Here is a 12,304-nt window from a genome sequence, read left to right on the forward strand (position 1 = left end):
CGTGCGATTCTGGTGCAGAACATGCAGCCTACAAAGTGACGAGTATAGTCTAGCAAATTTAAAAATATAATAGGGCCTATTTGTATAATTAGTAGGCTGAGGCATATATACCTTTCATAACATTTCCCCTAACTTCTTTAGCCTACCTCCTCTTTCTCTATTGTTGCTTCATTCCTTCCTCACTTTCAACAGTTAAATTAAATAATTATTGTTGTTCTTATCTTCATTATTCTAATGTATAATATAGGACTGGAATTAGATGCAGAAGGCTTTAACTTGCCTTCACAAAGATTGAATGGTTATGGGCAATGTTCCCTCTAAGGTGCATGTGTGAGCAGGCGTGCAGTAGCCCAGAGACTGCCCTGCAGCTCCCTAGGACTGCTGCACAGAAGAAATACAGTATCAGCCCACAGAGAGAAGCACGAGATTGAACTTCACGCAACTTTCTAGCTTTCCCTGTTAGTTAACACTATCAACGTTTCCCTTTACCTTTGGCAATTGTGATCGAATTAACCCAACATTAGCCACTTTGAATGCAAGATAGCAAAACAAAACAAACTATGCAAGAGATTTTGTTGTAGGCAGAACACATCGGAGTAGGATTATATTGCATTGACATGCTCTACACAGACCTGTGCGGCATAACCAATCAGAGCTGCAGTAGGCTTATATGCAAATAGGCCTTTGCCATATATTGATCTGTGCCATTTACTTTCAACTGGACTGTGTTTACAGGGATTCATTTTATCTCTATTTCTGAGATTTGTAAAGCTTCTGCTTGGCTGGTTACTGTTTGTAATAATTTGTCAACTGGGCTATGTTCTGGGCTAGGTATGTTCTGGGCTAGGTATGCTTTCGCCGAAAAGCATTTGATAAATATGACACTGTGGTTGGTTCAACAAGAAGTTAATCTTTAAACCTATGTAAAATATGTTATGTTTTCTGAATTTTTATATTGAGCATTTCTGTAAATTGAATTTGGCGCTCTGCAATCCTACTGGATGTTGGCCAGATGGGACGCTAGCGTCCCACGTACCCTAGAGAGGTTAAAGGACGGGAAACACGACTACAAATAGGAAACATGCCAACATTTTGCTCCTCCCCACCAACAAACAAAGACTTGAGGGAAGTTCTGGTTGTTAGGTCAGTGTTGGTCTGATTGACCAGTGTTGGTCTGATTGGTCAGAATCCATGCTCCAAGACTGTTTTAACCACGTAAACTGGAATATGTTCAGAATTGCCTCTGGGGCTAACATCAATGAATACGTCGACTCAGTCACCGAATTCATAAAAAAATGCATAGATGATGTGATACCGATGGTGTCTTTCAATTCTTACACAAATCAAAAACTGTGGATTGATGGCAGCCATGTAGGAAAACTGAAAGGGAGATGCTGCTTATAAACAAGGCAAGGTGACCGGGGACAATAGTATGGTTAAACAGTACAAATACGATCTACGCAGATCAATCAAGATGGTGAGACACAAGTATAGAAACAAACTGGAGCAGCAATTCAGCAGTTCGGACACGAGGCGTATGTGGCAGGGTCTTCTAACAATCCCGGATTTACAAAAAAGAAAGCCAGTCACTTCGCGGAAACCATTGCCGCTCTACCAGACAAGCTAAAAACCTTTCTCTCACGCTTCGAGCAGATTGACTCTCAGCTGCCGAAGAGAGCCCCTGAGGACAGTGAGGGCTACATGGTTGCGGTCTCCACGGAAGACGCAAGTTCCTTTAGAAAGTATTCACACCCCTTGACTTTTCCTACATTTTGTTATTTTACAATCTGAATTTTAAATGGATTTAAATTGAGATTTTGTGTCACTGGCCTACACGCAATAACCCATTATGTCAAAGTGGAATTATGTTTTTAAATATGTTTACAAATTAATAAAAAATGAAAATGTTGAATGTTCCTGAGTAGAGCACCATGAGATTGGCTCACATCATAGTTCTAAAACCTAGAGGGGTGCAGCTATCGTTTCCATTTATTGCTTTTGTGATGACACAAGGTAGCACAATGGAGGGCTGCCGACAGAATTCAATTCTAATTTAAGTTGCTTCTAATTAAGTTACAGTTTTGATTAAAATCGGCTTGAAAATCTATGGCAAGACTTGAAAAGGTCTGTTTAGCAATGATCAACAACCAACTTGACAGAACTTGAAGAATTTTCAAAAGAATAATGTGCAATCCAGCTTCCAGAAAGACAGCTGTAATTGCCTATTTGACCAAGAAGGAGAGTGATGTGGAGTGCTGCATCAGATGACCTGGCCTCCACAATCACGCCAAAGGTGATTCTAGCATGTCTCTCTAACATGACTCAGGTGTGTGAATAGTTATGTAAATGAGATATTTCTTTATTTCACTTTCAATAAATGTGCAAATATTTCATGTTTTCACTTTGTCATTATGGGGTATTAACTATTTTAATCCATTTTGAATTCACAACAACATTTTGAATAAATGAAGGGGTAAGAATAGCTTATTTTCATAATTCTTTTTACCCCTTTTTCTCCCCAATTGGTAGTTACAGTCTTGTTCCATCGCTGCAACACCTGTATGGACTTGGGAGAGGTGAAGGTCGAAACACGTCCCCACCAAGCCGCACTGCTTCTTGACACAGAGGAAGCAAAGGCCAAAGCTATAGTACGCTCCTGAAATCTGTTAGCTAACAAGCTAATGATATATGACACTGTCACAGCAGCGCTAAACAGCCACTTTCTGCCAAAATGGAATGTGATTTTTAAAGAGCTCAAATTAATAAACACATTCAGGAAAGTGGGTAATCAGTGGACAGGTTCATCATTGCTTTGCATGAGATCAGTGAACAATGTGATTATGGACAATTACGTGATGATCTAATAAAGGACAGATTACATTTACATTTAAGTCATTTAGCAGACGCTCTTATCCAGAGCGACTGGTCTTTGTGACAGCCCTGTCAGAACAAATGCAGATGGATTCAGCCCCTCCCTCAGAGAAAGCTAAAATCATGGCTTGTTAAAAATAAATAATAAAGAAACAACAATTCTTACGAACAAAGACAAGTAGAAGCTATATAAGGAACACTAAGTTGCCTTTCCTCTAGGTGACCAAGATACAAAAGCACTGCTAGTGACCAAACAGGGCTACACAGAGAAGTGACACACAGTGGAAAAACACAAATCAACAGACAAAACCATGTTCATGGTGTGGAAAGGGCCACCATTCTTTATGGTTTATCCTCTTTTTTTATGAGAAACATGATATGCATACAAGCAGGCAAAGTCAGTATTTCTGGAATCCCCCTCATTCCTTGATCTATAAAATGCAAGGACAGGTACAGTGCCTTAGGAAAGCATTCAGACCCCTAGACTTTTTCCACATTTTGTACAGCCTTATTCTAAAATGGATAAAATAAAACAAAATCCTCAACAATCTACGCACAAGAACCCATAATGACATAAAACAGGTTGCTAGATCTTTCGCAAATGTATAAAATAAAACTGAAATACCTTATTTACACAAGTATTCAAACCCTTTGCATTGAGACTTGAAATTGAGCTCAGGTGCATCCTGTTTCCATTGATCATCCTTGAGATGTTTTTACAACTTGATAGTAAAATGGAAGAAGTTTGGAACCACCAAGATTCTTCCTAGAGCTGGCCGACCGGCCAACCTGAGCAATCGGGCGAGAAGAGCCTTGGTCAGGGAGACGACCAAGAACCCAATGGTCACTCTGACAGAGCTCTAGAGTTCCTCTGTGGAGATGGGAGAAACTTCCAGAAGGACAAACATCTCTCCAGCACTCCAATCAGGCATATACGGTAGAGCGGTCAAACAGAAGCCAGTCCTTAGTAAAAGGCACATGACAGCCCGTTTTGAGTGGTCTGGTGAAACCAAGATTGAACTCTTTGGCCTGAATGCCAAGAGTCACGTCTGGAGGAAACCTGGCACCATCCCTATGGGGAAGCATGGTGGTGGCAGCATCGTGCTTTGGGGATGTTTTTCAGCAGCAGGGACTGGGAGACTAGTCAGGATCGAGGCAAAGATGAACCGAGCAAGGTACAGAGAGATCCTTGATGAAAACCTGCTCCAGAGCGCTCCGGAACTGAGACTGGGGCGAAGGTTCACCTTCCAACAGGACAATGACGCTAAACACACAGCCAAGACAATGCAGGAGTTTCTTTGGGACAAGTCTCTGAATGTCTTTGAGTGGCCCAGCCAGAGCCCGGACTTGAACCCGATCGAACATCTCTGGAGAGACCTAAAAATAACTGTTCAGCAACGCTCCCAGTTTTTGCCTTGTTATTATGGGGTATTGTGTGTAGATTGATGAGGGAATTTAAAACATATATTTTTTTAGAATAAGGCTGTAACCTAACAAAACGTGGAAAAAGTCAAGGGTCAATACTTTCCAATGCATTTTCACATTTTTCTCTTCCAAAAGAAGCAAGAGGCTTATTTTTTGTAGGATCAAATGCAGGCAATAAAATAACATCTATTATTTTTGGACTGAATCTTATATTTTTCACATAATATGGTGGTGAAGCGGGGCGGTGATTGAATCCTGACAGTCCTGACATTTGTTAAATCCAACGTCGGCCCGTCAATAGCAGCCTTGTCGCTATTCCTAGTTCTCTTGAATCTTTAACGGGAAGATATAGTGGCACCCCACTGAGAGGTATAATTTCAAACCCATTCAAAATCTCATCAGGTGACGCTTAACCTCTCTAGGGTATGTTGGACGCTAGCGTCCCATCTGGCCAACATCCAGTGAGGTTGCAGAGCACCAAATTCAAATACAGAAATGCTCATTATAAAAATTCAGAAAACAAAACATATTTTACAGATTAACTTCTTGTTAAACCAACCACAGTGTCATATTTATAAAATGCTTTTCGGCTTTTTGGTGAAAGCATACCTTGACAAATTATTACAAACAGTAACCAGCCAAGCAGAAGCGTTACAAAACTCAGAAATAGAGATAAAATTAATCCCTTACCTTTGTAAGGGAACACCCCCTGAAATGTACAAACATGAATGGGAAGTCATTGGCACTGTACAAACCATATACACGGTGTCCAATACCACTCAATTGGGGGTCGTTTCATTCAAAGTTGATTGCAAATGCCATATGGCAAATGCCAAATGTAACACTGCAAAAATCCAACAGATGGCGAGTGCGCTCTACCGTGATTTTTCATATTGCAAATGTAACAAGACCCAAAAGTAGAATTTAAAAAAACGGAATACATTTTTAAAAAATGTATCGCCCCCTTGCTTTCTGGACCGTTTTTTGAAATTCTTTCAATTTTTTTGTTGTAAGAACTGTATGAATATACTTTTGTCCAATATTAAGATCATATTTTGTATTTTTTTCTTTTTTTACTTGTGCATAAGGCATATGTTTTGTCCATTTGCAATATGATTTCATAGGAAGTCAAAAGTCAAAAGTCAAAAATAGCAAAAAAAAATAAAAACGTATCACCCCCTTAAAAAAGTGCTTTCTGGGCAGTTTTTCAAAATTACTTAGAGTGAATTCATTGTAATCTGTGAGATAAAAAAACACGAATTTACTGTTAAGGGTTAATGCCACACGGTCAAGGTTAGGTTTGCACAGATCGGGAGGACCTCGGGAACGTACCTGAGGTCAAATTGTGCTTCTCACCCTAACAGTTCTCTCACTGTCACCCAAAAGCAAATTACATTTAGGGCCAGGATTCATTTTGGGCCTACTTTTCTCATGGTCGCTGTGCTTAGACCGAGCGAGCTACGGTCAACCGGGGCATCTCGTTGAACTCGGCACAGCCTAGAGATTATGGTAATGCCATTGCAGGCTCTATGTGTCTTTAAGCACTCCAACCTTGCTGTGTGTGTGTGCGTGTGAGAGGTTTTTCTTTGACATCTGTAGGGAGAAATGACTGATTTACAGTTCATGAGGGTTACCTAGTCACACATATGAAGTTTTGGAAAGATGTGACTTTTTTAACCCTTCGAAACAGACACTGTGACCCCAATTAAAGGCACTTCCGGTTTACACAGGAAGCTGAAAGTGAACACTTATAGAATTTGGAGTTTTAAGTCTTTACGGATGAACTGACTTATTTACTAAGAGTTTAGTGAGTGTGTGTTATTTTAGAAAATCACAGAAATCTCGCAGAGCTCCGAAGCACACTTTAAAAAGACTGGATCTGTAACTTAAAAAAAAGCACTTATTTTTGAACATCACCAATTTGACATTGTACGATTTCTCTTAAAGGACGATAAATGGCTTGTTCTCATTTTATTGACACCGTAGTTTCATTTACTTTGACGTGAAGCGGAAAAATTATTGCTCTATTTAAATTTTTGACCTTTAATCCAAGAAAAATGGCCATAACTCAAAAACCGTTGAGGCCTAGACGCCATCTTGTTCGGGGCCAACTGCCAATTATGCCAACCCTATGCTCACCAAGTTTCGTCTTCGAAATCTTTTGTTAAGAGATAAGGCCACGTCGTGATTGGTGATGTTTTGTACATTTGGAATATAATTCCATTCGCCCTCTTGTGGGATTTACCGGGAGAGCGGAAAAATGACCAAAATGTGAACATTTTATAAAACGGAAACCGAATGTCCGAGAGAGTTCGTTTGATGACTTCCTGGAAGATCCGGCCCTGCCGCACGGCCCGACGCTGTCCGCGAATTTTAGAAACATTGTCGGACGTCTAGTAAGGGACAGTACATTTACAATGAGGATTTTCTCACTAACCATATGGCAAATGTCAAAATGTTCCCTTAACCTGATAGACCGCCCCCCCCCCCCCCGCATGCGGTAGCGTAAATACAGCCTCAAGCTCATTACCATAAGGCAACGTTAGCGATTTCTAAAAATCGCAAATGAAATGAAATAAATATGCCTGCTCTCAAGCTTATCCTTTTCTTAACAATCCTGTCGTCTCAGATTTTCAAAATATGCTTTTGAACCAGAGAAAATCAATAATTTGTGTAAGAGTGGTGATAGCTAGCTTAGCATTTAGCGTTAGCATTTAGCACGCAACATATTCACAAAAACCAGCCAAGGAATCAAATAAAATAATTTACCTTTGAATAACTTCAGATGTTTCAATGAGGAGACTCTCAGTTACATAGCAGATGTCCAGTTTTTCCTGAAAGATTCTTGTGTAGGACACATCGTTCCGTTTTGTTACTATGCATTTGGCTACCGAAACTAACCGAAAATTCAGTCACCTACACGTCAAACTTTTTTCCGAATTAACTCCATAATATCGACTGAAACATGGAAAACGTTGTTTGAATCAATCCTGAAGGTGTTTTGTCATATATCTCTTCATTGAAATGCCGTTGCTGGAAGCCTGCATTCTTCTGTGATTCGGATGGAAAAATACTGGGAGCTGACTTTTGCGCACCAATTTCCACGCAGACACCGTTGCGGGACACTTGGCAATTGTAGTCTCTTATGGTCAATCTTCCAATGATATGCCTACAAATACGTCACAATGCTGCGGACACCTTGGGGAAACGACAGAAAGTGTCCGTTCATTCCTGTCGCATTCACAGCCATATAAGGCGATCATGGAAAACGTAGCCTCAGAAATCCTGTTCATTTCCTGGTCGCTCAAACATCTTGGTTTTGCCTGAAGCATTTGTTCTAAGGCACTCACAGTGAAAATCTTTGCAGTTCTGGAAACGTAAGAGTGTCTTCTTTCCAAAACTATCAATTCCAAGCATAGTCGAGCATCTTTTCGTGACAAAATATTGCGCTTAAAACGGGCACGTCTTTTTATCCAAAAATGAAATAATGCCCCTATAGGACTAAGTGGTTTTAAGGTATGATGCTCTTCATATGGTGGCAATCAGAAGACATTCATTTACTCAATAAATGTTCCTTTTGTTCGATGAAGTCTCTTTATATCCCAAAACCTCCGTTTTATTAGCGTATTTTCTTCAGTAATCCACAGGCTTAAACTCAGTCAAAACAATCAGACAAAAAAATCCAAATTGTATCCGTAAAGTTCATAGAAACATGTCAAATGATGTTTATATTCAAGCCTCAGGTTGTTTTTTTAGCCTAAATGATCTATAATATTTCAACCGGATAATAACGTTGTCAATATACAAGAAATGCACATGCATCTGAAAAAACTCTGCGTCACGTTAGGGTCCACTCGTTCAGACTGGTCTTACTCCCTCATTTATAAGAATACAAGCCTGAAACGATTTCTAAAGACTGTTGACATCTAGTGGAAGGCATAGGAACTGCAAATGGAGTCCTAAGTCAATGGATACTGTAATGGCATTGAATGGAAAACTACAAAACCCCCCCAAAAACTACTTCCTGAATGGATTTTTCTCAGGTTTTCACCTGCTAAATCAAGTTCTGTTATACACACACAGACATTATATTAACAATTTTGGAAACTTTAGAGTGTTTTCCATCCAAATCTACCAGTTATGTGCATATCATATCTTCTGGACCCGAGTAGCAGGCCGTTTAATTTGGGCTTGCTTTCATCCAAAATTCCGAATGCTGCCCCCTACCCTAGAGAGGTTAAAGCCGATCTCGCTGAAATATGCTCCACTTATTTTTGATGATAGCGTAATGAGCAGGGAATACCGTCTCAGGAAAAATGTAATTATTTTGTATTCTAAGCACGGAGCTAAAGTACTCCCATGTACCAAATGTGCTATGTGCATGATGTGCCAGTCTGTGGGAAGAAATATTTTGGTGGTGGAGGTCACACACTAAATACTGCTTCTTTGTTGATGTATTTTTCCTCATATTTGCGGAACGATACTGAACAAAAATATAAATGCAACATGCAACAATTTCAAATATTATACTGAGTTACAGTTCATAGAAGAAAATCAGTCAATTGAAATACATTTATTAGGCCCTAATTTATGGATTTCACATGACTGGGCAGCCAGGCCCAGCCAATCAGAATTCGTTTTTCCCCACAAAAGTACTTTTAGACAGATAGAAATACTCCTCAGCAGCACCCCCCGCTCCTTAGACGATCCCGCAGGTGAAGAAGCCGAATGTGGAGGTCCTGGGCTGGCATGGTTACATGGTCGTTCTCAAATAACATCAAGGCGGTGGCCCGTTCCTGTAGGTTCATGCTCTACAACATCCGCAGAGTACGACCCTGCCTCACACAGGAAGCGGCGCAGGTCCTAATCCAGGCACTTGTCATCTCCCGTCTGGATTACTGCAACTCGCTGTTGGCTGGGCTCCCTGCCTGTGCCATTAAACCCCTACAACTCATCCAGAACGCCGCAGCCCATCTGGTGTTCAACCTTCCCAAGTTCTCTCACGTCACCCCGCTCCTCCGCTCTCTCCACTGGCTTCCAGTTGAAGCTCGCATCCGCTACAAGACCATGGTGCTTGCCTACGGAGCTGTGAGGGGAACGGCACCTCAGTACCTCCAGGCTCTGATCAGGCCCTACACCCAAACAAGGGCACTGCGTTCATCCACCTCTGGCCTGCTCGCCTCCCTACCACTGAGGAAGTACAGTTCCCGCTCAGCCCAGTCAAAACTGTTCGCTGCTCTGGCCCCCCAATGGTGGAACAAACTCCCTCACGACGCCAGGACAGCGGAGTCAATCACCACCTTCCGGAGACACCTGAAACCCCACCTCTTTAAGGAATACCTAGGATAGGATAAAGTAATCCTTCTCACCCCCCCCCTAAAAGATTTAGATGCACTATTGTAAAGTGGCTGTTCCACTGGATGTCATAAGGTGAATGCACCAATTTGTAAGTCGCTCTGGATAAGAGCGTCTGCTAAATGACTTAAATGTAATGTAAATGTTACACATGGTCTGCGGTTGTGAGGCCGGTTGGCTGTACTGCCAAATTCTCTAAAACAACGTTGGAGGCGGCTTTATGCTAGAAAAATTTACATTAAATTATCTGGCAACAGCTCTGTTGGACATTCCTGCAGTCAGCATGCCAATTGCATGCTCCCCCAAAACTTGAGATATCTGTGGATGTAACGGCTCTCGTCGAAAGGAGTGGACCAAAGTGCAGCGTGGAAAGTGTTCATGATTTTATTATCAAAAAACACTCAAACAAAATAACAAAGCGAAAACAAAAGCGAACAGTTCTGTCAGGCACAGACACTAAACAGAAAACCAGACCCCACAAAACCCAAAAGTAAAATAACAACTTATATATGATCCCCAATCAGAGACAATGATAAAGGTCAGAGCGTGACAGCGACAGTAAGGTCAGAGCGTGACAGTAACCCCCCAAAGGTGCGGACTCCGGCCGCAAACGTGAACCTATAGGGGAGGGTCCGGGTGGGAACCTATAGGGGAGGGTCCGGTTGGGCATCTACTCTCGGTGGGAGCTCCGGTGCGAGACGCAGACCACGCTGTTTAATCAGATTCTTGATATGTCACACCTGTCAGGTGGATGGATTATCTTGGCAAAGGCAAAATGCTCATAAACTGTATAACTGTAAACAAATTTGTGCACACATTTTGAGAGAAATAAGGATTTTGTGTGTATGGAACATTTCTGTGATATTTTATTTCAGCTCATGAAACACAGGACCAACACTTTACTTGTTGTGTTTATATTTTTGTTCAGTTACATAGCACCTATACTTTGAATTAATATAAAACAATAAAGAGTGTGTAACAGGTCATCAGTTACTTACTGTGTAATGATGATTAAATTGTAAAGACCAAAATAATGAGAGTAATTATGGTATAGCAGGCCGTCATTGTTATGCCGAATTTGTTCTTAACTGATTTGCCTAGCTAAATACAGGTTAAACAAAAAAGAAAAAAATTGGTCGATTAGATACACAGATAAGGCCATATTTATCACAAAGAAAGCAGAAGCCATGCGGCAAATCACAAAAAGAGTCTCTCTTCCTCTGCTCCCTCCCGCTCTCTCTCTTCAGCACTCATTTTACTATAAGACACATGCAAAGCTGTGGTTTCCCTGGAGATCACACATAATTTTTTATGAGATCTGTCACTCAGTGGAATAATTTGTCCTGTCATTCTTCATGCTCCCATCTTCTTTCTTTCTCTCTCTCTCTCTCTGCAGCGTGTGTTGACACACACCACCATACATTTTCACTGTACACAATGCATTTAATGTGCCACATATACACTCACCAGACAGTTTATTAGGTACACCACCCCGTTCAAGAAAATGTACCGCAACTGAGTCAGATGGTTGTGTTTTTCTATATAAAGCAGGAAGACAGGCATTGAGTCTCTTGTGTAGCCTGTCAACTATGTGTCTGTCTATCCCTGTTCTCTCCTCTCTGCACAGACCATACAAACGCTCCACACCGCGTGGCCACCCTAATCTGGTGGTCCCAGCGCGCACGACCCACGTGGAGTTCCAGGTCTCCGGTAGCCTCTGGAACTGCCGATCTGCGGCCAACAAGGCAGAGTTCATCTCAGCCTATGCCTCCCTCCAGTCCCTCGACTTCTTGGCACTGACGGAAACATGGATCACCACAGACAACACTGCTACTCCTACTGCTCTCTCTTCGTCTGCCCACGTGTTCTCGCACACCCCGAGAGCTTCTGGTCAGCGGGGTGGTGGCACCGGGATCCTCATCTCTCCCAAGTGGTCATTCTCTCTTTCTCCCCTTACCCATCTGTCTATCGCCTCCTTTGAATTCCATGCTGTCACAGTTACCAGCCCTTTCAAGCTTAACATCCTTATCATTTATCGCCCTCCAGGTTCCCTCGGAGAGTTCATCAATGAGCTTGATGCCTTGATAAGCTCCTTTCCTGAGGACGGCTCACCTCTCACAGTTCTGGGCGACTTTAACCTCCCCACGTCTACCTTTGACTCATTCCTCTCTGCCTCCTTCTTTCCACTCCTCTCCTCTTTTGACCTCACCCTCTCACCTTCCCCCTACTCACAAGGCAGGAAATACGCTCGACCTCATCTTTACTAGATGCTGTTCTTCCACTAACCTCATTGCAACTCCCCTCCATGTCTCCGACCACTACCTTGTATCCTTTTCCCTCTCGCTCTCATCCAACACTTCCCACACTGCCCCTACTGGATGGTATCGCGCCGTCCCAACCTTCGCTCTCTCTCCCCCGCTACTCTCTCCTCTTCCATCCTATCATCTCTTCCCTCTGCTCAAACCTTCTCCAACCTATCTCCTGATTCTGCCTCCTCAACCCTCCTCTCCTCCCTTTCTGCATCCTTTGACTCTCTATGTCCCCTATCCTCCAGGCCGGCTCGGTCCTCCCCTCCCGCTCCGTGGCTCGACGACTCATTGCGAGCTCACAGAACAGGGCTCCGGGCAGCCGAGCGGAAATGGAGGAAAACTCG

This window comes from Oncorhynchus nerka, linkage group LG1, assembly GCF_034236695.1.
Source record: "Oncorhynchus nerka isolate Pitt River linkage group LG1, Oner_Uvic_2.0, whole genome shotgun sequence".
Classification (NCBI taxonomy): domain Eukaryota; kingdom Metazoa; phylum Chordata; class Actinopteri; order Salmoniformes; family Salmonidae; genus Oncorhynchus; species Oncorhynchus nerka.